Source organism: Culex quinquefasciatus, chromosome 3 (genome assembly GCF_015732765.1).
Source record: "Culex quinquefasciatus strain JHB chromosome 3, VPISU_Cqui_1.0_pri_paternal, whole genome shotgun sequence".
NCBI classification, from domain to species: domain Eukaryota; kingdom Metazoa; phylum Arthropoda; class Insecta; order Diptera; family Culicidae; genus Culex; species Culex quinquefasciatus.
The window spans coordinates 15581673-15593672 of NC_051863.1; the positions used below are offsets into that span (position 1 = coordinate 15581673).

General features: G+C 35.1%; 1 long non-coding RNA gene across 1 annotated transcript; it reads right to left on the minus strand.

The window, feature by feature from the left end:
- Positions 1-48: 48 nt before the first annotated feature.
- LOC119769811 lies at positions 49-6892 on the minus strand. The gene is made up of 3 exons (XR_005278532.1): positions 6878-6892; positions 5853-6808; positions 49-214 (listed from the first exon to the last, which is right to left on the minus strand). It is a non-coding gene; the product is annotated as an uncharacterized LOC119769811 (long non-coding RNA).
- Between the last annotated feature and the right edge of the window lie 5108 nt (positions 6893-12000).

Genomic DNA, 12000 nt, shown 5'->3' on the forward strand with positions numbered 1-12000 from the left:
AGGGCCTTGTCCAGCGCTTCGTCCGACACCTGTGACTTGGTCGGGGCGTCTGGGGCTGGGCCTGGGCGCTGGTTACGCAGCAACAGAGCAGCACCGTGCTGACCGCGAAGACCGCCAGCAGAAGCCACGACGCCAGCTGATCGCAGTAGACCGGGGTGCGGTGGCGGCGTCGTTGCTGTTGTTGTTGTTGGTGGCTAGACATCTTGGTGGTGACCTGGATTGGATTTGGAGAGAGAAGAGAGGCATGATGTGAGAAAAATTGCACGTTTGCTTGGATTGAGTTATGACATAAAAATCACAATAAATTTATTTTTTTAGTTGAAACTGTGAATCTTGGTTTTTAATTATCGGGACCTATGATCATTTAAATTTTGACGTTAAACAATTCAAGTGTTTGAAAAATCGAAAAAACAACAAAACTTTACCTCCTAGAAACCCTCCGTGCTACAATCACAGTTCTATATCTGTGAATCTATGCCAGGCAAAACACTCCTAGTCAGCGCTCCATAACCAGCCCAAAGCAGTGGCAACCGGTGCCGGTCCGGGGCCAGGGTACGTGCCAAGCAACAATTTAATTGCCACTTGGAACGTGCCAAAGCCATTCCCAACCCCTTCCAAACATCACCCGCGATGACGACGACGCCATTCGATACCCTGCTCACAATACTCTCTGTACAGCAGACCGATTCAGGGTGAAGTGATTGCCATTAATAGAAAACACATTACGATCGATCACGCGGCGCAGATAGGACACAATATCCCACAATTATCCCGATTTTAACATGGTTCTGTTTTAATTCATGCATGATCTAATCGGGAGGTGTTGTTGTGAGGTAGGTAAGTAAGATTGAATCAAGATTTTTTCAGTATTTCAAGTCGAATAACTTTTCAGACCACACTTGTTGAGTCTAACTTGCTTCCTGGTATTAATTTAATTTTCATACATTGATTTGTTTAAAAAAATATTGAAAATTATTGACAGTGTTCTTAAAATTTTTCATAGTTAGATATTGTATGAAAAGAAAAAATATCTTTGATGGCATTGGAAAGATTTCTTCCTGGTTCCCGATGCCATGGACTTTGTTCACGTTTATACTATTTTTTTTTGTTGCAAGTAGGAGCATGTTATTGTAACTCTGAACGCAAAAAAAACGATACAGTTTTCGTTGGCAAATCACCGAATATTGGTTGAAAGAAGAATTTTAATGAGTTTGCAATCAAATTTTGGTATAATTTATCATAATTCGACAATCTTGGTTATTTCAGGTGAAATTTTTTTTTTTTCAAACAGCCTTGTTTCGTGCCTTTAATATCGTAAAATTTGATCCTGCCCTTAAAATGCATCTACAAATATTTGTTAAACTTTAAAATTCATGCCAACTCTTGTTTGTCATTCTCATGCAAAATTAGCTGAACCTTCCGAAAAAAATACTTTCAAAAGCACAAGATTGAGTTTTAGGGGTTGAAAATTCGAAAACTGGTCAAAATGGTCAAAATCATAACTTTTAAAAAAACTTTTTTGGAAAATTCTGATAACTCGTGAAGAATACATGCAAACCTCTTAAGTCTACATATCAAAATTTTAGTTTTTGTCTGCTCTACATTTTTGTACAACATTGTTACACTCTAAAATGTAACCCTGCAAAGTTAGAAAAACATGTAATTTTAAAATGAAAAAAAATTGTTCTAAATGAAAAAAAAAACCCTTCTGGGTTATTTCAGATTCAAATAGAACATTAAATTTCCCATAAAATGACATGTCTCACGATTTTGGACAGTTATGTAACGGGAAATGGCAGCGATTTCAAAACTATTTTTTGATGAAAAATACGTTTTTTTCTCGAAATTCTGAGCATGCCATCAAATCGGGCGTCTAATTTTACACAAAAGTTTCTTTGACACGAAATTTCTATCTCTTCGCGGTTGCGAGCTACAAATCACTGAAAAACGTGTCTTAGTAAAAAACCAGAATAATGAAAGGAGCCATACTGCCCCACCGTCACGAGATATCGAAAAATGGACCTCGGATTCGTGATCAGCGACCAAAATTACCTCTTAGAGCAAAGTTTCACAAAAATCGAAGAGGGTCGGGGCAACTGCTGTGTGAGTTGGCGGAGAATTACCCCATACATCTTGGACTAGATTGTGAAATTTTAGATTAATATATTTTAGTTTGTTTTTGCCAGTTCATTTGCGTTTTTTTTTTGAATAAATCTTGAATTTGGATTTGGAGCGGTCGTGGCTGAATGGTTACGATGTTTTCTTTATAAGCGAATGGTCCTGGGCTCGATACCCATCTGCTCCCAACGAGAAAGTTATGGACTCATTAACATTTGAATTAAAAATGAAAAACTTTTGATGCTCACGATGGGGTTCGATCACCTGTCTTTAGAATTGGCAAGCAAAAACGCTTTCCACTTAACCGTGGAGCATTGGCAGCTTGAGGAGGACGGAGACTGATATAGTTGAATCCAAGAATCGGACTAAGAATCAAATTGAATGCAGGTTGAATATCAAAACTCAAACAAGATTGCAAGCGCAGTTGAAATTGAATCCAAAAATTCCTTGCTAAAAATAGCCTGGGCGACTGTAGAATTCATCCAATAAGAGATGAGAAGAATTGAAAGCTTTCCCATTAGAAATGAGAACACACAAAGAATTCGAACAACAATGCCAAAACGGTCGTTATCTCTCGCCTAGGGTGGCTCCTCAGACCATTCACCTTCCCAAAAATTGTCCAACTCCAAGCGAAACTTACTTTAGGATACTGTGGAGATTTTCCCTTAATACTCTGAAAAAAAGTGGATCATCAACACTTCCCGTCTTCCAAATCCCTTTCCTTGTCCCTGGTGCGCGGTGGAGATGGGAGCGGCCGGCAATGGACGGCTGCCATGGTGGTGAGAATCTGGTTCAGGTGGAATCGGTTCTATTCCCAATTATCGATTCCTAGGCAACTTGGGCTTAGACAATCATCACATCACATGGCGAAAATCCAGTCTGCATTCCGCTAATATCACTGTCGATTAGCGAAGCGAATTTTTTAAAAGGGGTTACGAGTATGATACAATTTTTATCGTAGTTTTAAGGTTTTCAAAATAGTATTTTTTTCGAAAAGCTGAAACAAATATTATTGGATGCTTTTATCTCCAATCCATTAAAAAATACTTTGAAAAACCAGTGAAAATAATTGTAAGTCTTAAAAATTAAATTATTTACGTAAAAAATATGAACATTCTTTTATGAAATATTTTGAGTAAATGCATAAATTATGTCGTTTTTCTTTTTTATTCAAATGAATGTGGTCAGAAATAAGAAATTGTTGATTAATCTACCAGTTATATCATTTTAATTGAATTGAATGATACCTTCATGATTTTAAGAATTTTTTTTTGCTATTTTTGGTCTTAATCGATTTATGATTCGTTCTACTTCGAAATTTTTAATATCAAGAATTACATTTCAATGCTTTGTGTGTTTCTAACACCTCCCTTTCCTCATCCCTCTTGTTCTCAATCAGGGGCTTAAGGGCTCAAATATTTTATTAAAAATGTATTTTCATTTTTTTAAATAACAGCTTAAAAAAAACAAAATAAATATTGTTTAATCATTGCGAAATTCTAAGGTCAGTATTGACGGGTAAGACGGACTAAAGCAAATACTGTTGTTACGTATTTTTCAGACTGAATAATAAACAGGTTTATTTATTTTTCACGCTTAAAAATACAATTTTCTTGGGGACTATACTTTCAATACACAACTTATCAAGCAATTTTCAAGAAACGTTTAAAATTAAGAAATAAGCTTGAAAATCTTATTGTAAAATTACAGAAAGCACTTTTTTTGAGTATACTCAACTCTTTATTGTTGTAGAATATGCTCATTTTTATATTGGTTTTTGAAACATATTCCATATTTGTACATCTCAATATTTTGATAAAATGTTCCGTATTCAAGTTTTAGCTATTTTTGGATATAAATTATACACCTGAAAATAAGATTTTTTAAGAGCTGAGAATATTTCCTACAATATTTTCTCTGGAACTTTGAAAGGGAAACAGTTTTTGAGATACAGTATCACAAAGAATTCGATTAGAAGAAACTACATTTCTCCAAGTGTTACATAATTAGCCAGCTTCAGCTGACGATAAACTTTTGGTCCGATTTTTAGTGTAAAATTATTTACTCATTTTATATTTAAGACAAAATTCGTTTTATTTCAAATTAAAAAACATGTATAATTAACATAAAAAGAAATATATGCTGAATTTTGTTTTGATTCAAAATATGTGAAATTTGAAGATTTTTTTAAAAGGAAATTCCCAAATTTCATTGATTGTAAGCTGTCCGTGAAATCGTGATAATTAACTTACCCTAATAATCAAGTTAAACATTTCAAAAATGCAAAAAAAATGTTTTTTTCAAAATTTAAATTTTTGGAGACATTTCAGGACAACGGTGAATAAGGCGACTTAGATGAAAAAATGTCAGGAGAATGAATTCTCGTGATCGCAAAAAAAATATTAATGTTTGCAACATTTGAAAGAAAAAGTGTTTAGAGTGTATTTCTCAACAGTCGAATTGTTTAATTTTCATTTGATTAATTTACAAAATATTTCAGTATTGAAAAAAAAGTTTGAACAGATAAAAAAACTCGCATACCGTAAACTGGGGTCAATCGGGACACATGGGGCGAATTGGGACAGCAGTTTTAACCATGTTGGAGTACAATATTTTGATTTTTCTGGTTGGTTTCGGTTAGAACAGACTCAGACCAACAAAATGTGTACATCCATTTCCAAATTTAAAAGCTTTAAGTGCTCTAAAAACTGCTGTCCCTATTCAGACTGAAGTCCCGATTCACCCCATATTACGGTACTGTACATCTGAAATTCAAAAAAAATAAGTATGATTAAATGAGCTCAAACATGCCTTATATGATTATAAACGAAACAAAATGCATTTTTTTTAAATTATTGGACTTCATTAAAATTTTGATGTTTGCCGAAATAGTAGTTTATGCAATAAGTTGCAAAAAGAGGATTTTTTCAGCACGAGTCGTACATTTATCCAACGAGGTTCACCGAGTTGGATAAATACGAAGAGTGCTGAAAAAAACAAGTTTTGCAACGAGTTCCATACAACATTTTTTGCAATTCCAAAAAACATACACTGAGTGAAATTGTATGTCAAATTTTCATGTATTTTGTCAATAAATCGTTTAAATCAAAAAAATGTTGAAAAGTGTTACTTTTCAAAAAAAAGTGCTGAAAAGTTCAACTTTTTTTTTTGCAATTCTGTCTAAAACAACATACTTTTCCTTTTATTTTCGAGTGACGAAACGGCCTACTTTTCTCTAAAAGTAACAGAATGAAAAATCAATAGATTTAAATACCAGTGCTGTAATGTTCTACTTCAACTTGAACTTGAACTCAGCACTGGTGTCGAAAAGCAACATTTTTCAATATTTTTTTGAGTTGATCGGTGAATATACTATACATGCTTCGAAGCAACTCGTTGCAAAACTTGATTTTTTCAGCACTCGTCGTATTTAACCCACTCGGTAAACCTCGTTGGATAAATGTACGACTCGTGCTGAAAAAATCTTTGCAACTTGTTGCATAAACTACTATTTTGGCCCGATTTTTCAAGCTGATTTTGAAGAATATTTTCAATTGCCTAGCTCGGGTACAACCGATTTACTGTCATGGAATTATTGTACAGAATTACTGATTCAGAGTTTCTGTTTCAAAAAATTCCACCAAATGCATTTTCTTCACCACAATTCCTTAACTTGACACTGCTGTAACTTTAAAATCCCATCAAATTGCACTAAACAGAATGTAATTACTCACTTTTAAAAGTATTCCTTCCCGTGGTCCTGTGAAAAGCTTTCCCAGCTTGCAAGCACCGTTCGACTTTCCGCCGCCAAAACTTGAGCGGCAAATTTTCGCCGGCTGACCGCACACTGCAATTTTCCTCGGAAAATGTCGGTCCCCTTCAACGGCTCCGCAAACCCTATTACTTAATAGCGCCGGCTTTTCGCTTCACTCACTCAATTTAACGAACTTTTGCTCCGCATCAATTTTTGCTTCACAAGAATTTTCCCTTCACTTTTGCTCACTTTTTCCTGGGCGATGAAAATCTTTGTAATGAAATTTGCGGAAAACTTTGGCGCTCTTTCGTCCGCGAGAACCTGGTTCAAACTGAGCGTCACAAGTCCTGAAGACCTGTCTTGAAGCTGGGGGTAGAAGCGGTGCAGCGACGACGACAAAAAATTAAGGTACACCAAATTTGAAGCTACCAAAACGCGAAAATCCCCGAAGTACTGCCCGACCGAAACTGATTGCTGAAACTGATCGGCAACTGGCTTAAAGTGCCTCGAACATGCCTGCCTGCCGATGTTGAAAGAGTCGTGCGTGTGTACACACACGCCTGCACTTAAGCCGCATCATAATTGCGGCCTGGCACTTTAAGCAACAAGTATTAGTGCTACTTGCTTGGGTCGCAGAAAACGAAAGAAGAAAAAAAAGTGGGGAGGGGAACTTTACTTGTTCACTTTTTTGTTACTCACTTGGTACTACCTGCACTTTACTCTTTGCTCTTTAAGTGTGCTTTCGGGCTAACTTACTTACTTGCAGTTTACTCTTCTTTTTTGTCTCCTTTCGCTAGTCTTGTTTTACAATCTCTCTCTTTACACACCTCTTAAAATGATTGTCTGATTTTTATTGCACACACCTTGGCACTTGTTTCTCGTTACCTCTGCGCGGTGCACAGTGCAAAATATCGATGTAATTTGACGTTTAAAAATCTGTAAAAGTTGTTGTGAAATCTTACGCTTGAATCTTTTGTTTAATTTTCATACTCTCGTCAATTTTACCTTCTTTCTCATGTGTCGTAGTCACACGCCATTGACTGGAATTGAATCGCACAACACACACACACACACACACACACACAAACATCACGTCACACCATGCATGGAGCTCAGTGTCTACCTGAGGAGACCTGGTTTTATTGCCCTGCTGACTGACTGGCCAACTGCCAGCAGCATCCAAGTAGACGGGGCGATGAAATGTAATCAATTCTCCGGGCACGACGTAAGCCATCACCGGTGGCGCACAACACTTGGACATGAAGGTGTCTACTAGGATTGATGTTCGGGATGGGTTCTTGTCTTTCTGTGAGGAAACGAATAGCAATCAATTTTGAAGGAACGATAGAATTGCATTACTTGTCAAACAGAACAGAGCGGTCATATTCGATAATCGAATCAAAAATGCTTTGTATTTTTTATAATTGACCTAATTTCAGAAAAATTCGAATAGAATTTCCATTTTGGCCGCAATCTTGGATTTAAACATTCTAAATAACGGTGTTGAGGGGTCATAGGCAGGGTTGCCAGGTTGCCAGATAAATCTGGGAATGCCAGAATTTTCAAGCATAAACCTGAATAAAGATTCGCCCTTTTCTGTGCCAGATATTGCCAGATTTTGCCAGATTTTTCACTTTATGCCAATTTTGAAAGACTTCTTGATTAAAATGAACGAATTTAAGTGAAGATCAAATAAATTAAAAAGTGTTTTTTTTTAAAGAAGAGTTAAATTTAAAATTATTGAAACATAAAATCAATTAAACCATCTGAATTCTATTTTTTTAATGAATTCAGATCCACCCTCCATCCAAGATTGTTAGATTATCGTCTGCCAGATTTTTCCAGATTTTTAATCGATTATTGGCCAGTAACCTGGGGCATAGGGCAGAGGACCCAGTAATCACCCACTGTATTTGACGTGAATTCAATGAGAATTTATGATTTTTGGTACAAATCGTTGAGAAACAACTCATTGATTTTAAGTTTTCACAAGATTTTTTTTATTATAAACAAGTTCAATTTTGTTAACATTTTGCGTTTTGATGCAGTGCTCTGAAGTGCCTATTTTCGCCCTCCTTAGAAAATCACAAAATTTCATGTTTCAGAAAATTTATTCAATCCACTCAAAATGTGATTTTCAATCACTCCTGAAAGTTTCATGAAGATATTCCATGATTAAACTAAGAGACGATTTACGCTCAAAATTTTGCCATGCGCAAAGCGAACTGTCAAACTTTGTGAGTGTTTTTCTCTAAACGCCGAGTTGATTTACGGGTGCCACGATATCTCGAGATGGGATGGATCAAATTGGCTGAAATTTGAGGTGAAGACTTACAAGACATATTCCGTGTGCACGACGAAGCTCGATTTTGAAATGTTGCTTTTTAAAAAAATACAAAAATCAGAAACTGACGATTTTTTTTATGAAAAACACAGAAATATTTCGATCTTTTTTTCAAATAAATTTTTTGAAAATCGGGCCTTATCATGCACACAGGACCGGTTTAACGAGGCTTCACCAAAAATTTGAGCCGATTTGGTCAAACAAAGCAGTGTAAAGATATCGTGGCACCCGTTTTTGAAACTGCTATCATCAAATAGCTATATCTCCGCAATTATACAAACAAATATCTTCAAATTTATTAGTCTATTAGTTGAAAATATATATTTTAATGCCCTTAAAACAGATTTAAAAAAAGTTTAAGTGTGTGCTCAAACCAACCTCTGAAATTTTTGCCGATTTACATATATGTAATTCAATTTTCGCCCACGACAAAAATCAATTATGGTCTTTTATTGATACATGATGTGCACATAATTAGTCGAAAATAAAATTGAAGTTTAAAAACACTCTAAGACTGACAGATATTCTCATTATTGAAAGAATATCTCTAGCGAAAAACATTGCCTGAAGAGAGGCCTTCTGAGTTTACTTGGATCTCGGTTTTCCTGGCTTTCACTTGATTGCTGCGTGTTGCAGAGACAAATTCAAATGTGAATGATTGGGTTTAGTCGTCAGCTTGCTGCGATTTAACCAGTTCTCCCCTTTGATGCCAGCAGCCATGGGTATTAGTAGAATTGTTCGTATTGTTTTCGAACTATTCTAACTAAAACCAAAACGTGTTGATTATAAGCCAAAGTATAACTTAATCCGTTGTTGAAAACATTTGCAATGAAATCGTGAAGAGATAGAAAGTTGGTGTTATTATTCATTACTTTGATTTTAAGCTAGTAATATAGTTATTCATTAATTATTTAGAGTAGTTTAGAGAGTTTGAAGTAGTAAAAAGTAATGAATGGTTATTTAAAGTAATCATTGAGTGATTCCGGTACTTAAACATGTTAACAACTGAACTTGTTAAACGAATCATAAGATTATTGTTAATAATCTATTCCAGGCCTGTCTAACCTTTTTGGTTAAATTTTTACATTTTGATCGTCAAATTCTCAGATGACCAGTGATTACATAACTTTGTCAATAGTATGGAAACAATGTTTTTGCAGGTCGTTTTTGCCTTCCTCAGCTTACTGAGGAAAGGCTATAAAATCACTCCAAAAACAAAATTCTTAATTTGACCTCCTAGACCCACCTTCATGTATACATATCGACTCAGAAACAAATGTCTTTGTGTGTGATGGGATGTTAATCAAAATAATTTGCACTGGGTTATCTCGACACTGGCTGAACCGATTTGGACCATTTTGGTCTCATTCGACTCGTCTTGGGGTCCCATAAGTCACTATTGAATATAAAAAGTTTAGTTAAGTACTTCAAAAGTTATGCTTAAAAAACAATTTTAGCAAAAGTCCAGAAGATTGTAAAAAGGGTGGTTTTTGTAAGATAACTCATCATGCTATACATTTTTAGAAAGATATTTGAAAGAACTTTTCAATGAGTTCAAAAGATTGCAGATCTTACAATCCTATCAAAAGTTATAAGAACTTAAGTGTTATTTATGAACATTTTGGAGGCCAGATCTCATTTATTTCGATGAAAACGTTGGCCGGATTTATCATGCGACTTGTCGTTGGGTAGGTAATCAAAAGACTTTTCCAACGAGTTCAATAGATTGCAGATCTGACAACCCTATCAAAAGTTATAAGCACATAAGCGCCCTGAATTATGAAGATCTGACTTCCCAATCTGATGGCATGAATAATGAATCAAGTTGATAGAACACTGAAAGGTCCGCCCTTTTGTATCTATTTTGGATAGCATTGCCCTCTAAATGTGAGGAAGGCACCAACCACCTAAGGGTGGACTAAGTAACGTTATATTTAAGTTTTTAGTGAAAATCGTAAAATGTAGATATAAATGACTTGAATAAATATTTTTATCCATATGTTGGCAAAGTTTTGTTCACTGGTCATCTAGGAACCGATTCCATCAAATAAACTTTTTTTTATCTGCATTGTTGTCGTTTTTCTCATTTTTATTTTCACAAATTTTTAGATTAATTTTTTTAATTTCGCTGAAACTTTGTCTATTCGTTTTAAAAAATTTGAAAATAAAACTAAATTTGGAATTGAAAATTACCTTAAATTTTGGTTTATTCTAATTTCGCTAATTTTCAATTTGACCGATTCTTAGCAAAGCTACACAAAAATGTCACTTTTTTCAATTTTCAATGTGATTGTTTATATGATACATTTCATTTTTATTATGATTCAATAATTTAAATGTACTATAAATGCGTTTTCTTACCTCAAAAGCCAATAATATTGTCCAAATGTGGTCTGCAAGTCATTAAATGGGAGAGGAGTTTTTTTTCATAAATCTACTCCTTTCGTTGTCCCGTCACGCAAAAAATGGCTGGCAAAAACTCAAATTTCGACCAATTCGTTCAGTTGGAGGAGTAAAAGATTGTTTTTTCCTTCCTCACCTTACTGAGGAAAGGCTATAACATCACTCAAAAAATGAACTTTTCAATTAGACCTCCTAGACCCACCTTCATGTATACCTATCGACTCAGAATCAAATTCTGAGCAAATGTCTGTTTGTGTGGTGGGATGTTGATAAAAAATTGTCACTCGATTATCTCGATACTGGCTGACCCGATTTTGTTTGTTGATCTATTTTAAAATTTTTAGTTTTCGTTTTAACGAAGTTTTCTTCTTAAGCCAAATAAACATAAACTGGTTCAATTAAAAGTTTCAAGAAAAATTGTTTTATTTTAAATCCATCTCTTTATTTTCAGTGATTTTTTGTATATATCTATTATTACATTTTAAATAGAGTAACCGGATGATCAATTTTCGAATAACTTCATTGTAATGCATCGGTTAGAGCCATTTAAAGATATACACACATTTATATAATTTTAACCAATATTATCTATTCAAGTGAAAAGTAATTAAGTAATTAACTTATTTGATCATTTTGACCCAATAATTTGAGTTATTACTAGGATGTAACAAAAATGGCTTTTTGACGGGCATTCAGGGGTTTGTTCCGGTGGGCATACTGGGCCCAAATCCGAAATATGAGCTTGATTAGACGTAACAGGAGGCTTTGCATATGAATTTTAAATGGGATTTAACCCATACAAAAAGGTTTTTTTTTTTCTTAAAATGACAATTTTTGGTAAATAACTCTTTGAAAAATGGAGCAACCTGGAGTTCGGTACAGATCTTCAAAGTTTGGCATTTTTTTCTGAAAATCGGTCCCAGAATGATTATTTTGACGTTTGTTGTGGCTCGTTCATAGCTAAAAAACGAGATCAATTTTTGAATTTTTCATCATATATTCTAACAAGAAAAAACCTACATTTACAAACTCTGAAAGATGCCACCATTCTGATGTCAAGCTATTGTCTCACCCTGTGTTGTTTGCAACAGAAAACGTGGATGTGAGTTGTACTCCACATTCTCACCCCTTTTCGCAGCCTAACCTAGTCAACCAGACTGTTGTCAAAAGAAGAATTCAAAACAACCATCGTCGTCGTCGCCGCCGCCGCCGCAGGCTTGGAAGTAATTTAACTTTTGCCAAGTTTGTATGACATATGTACGCAAACACACTATCTATTGTCAGCCGCCATTATGCAGTGCTGCCAGCAGGCTGCCGCCATTAGTTTGTGCGCCCAAGACATGTCGTCTGATGAATAAATACCCACCTCGGCGCGTGTAAG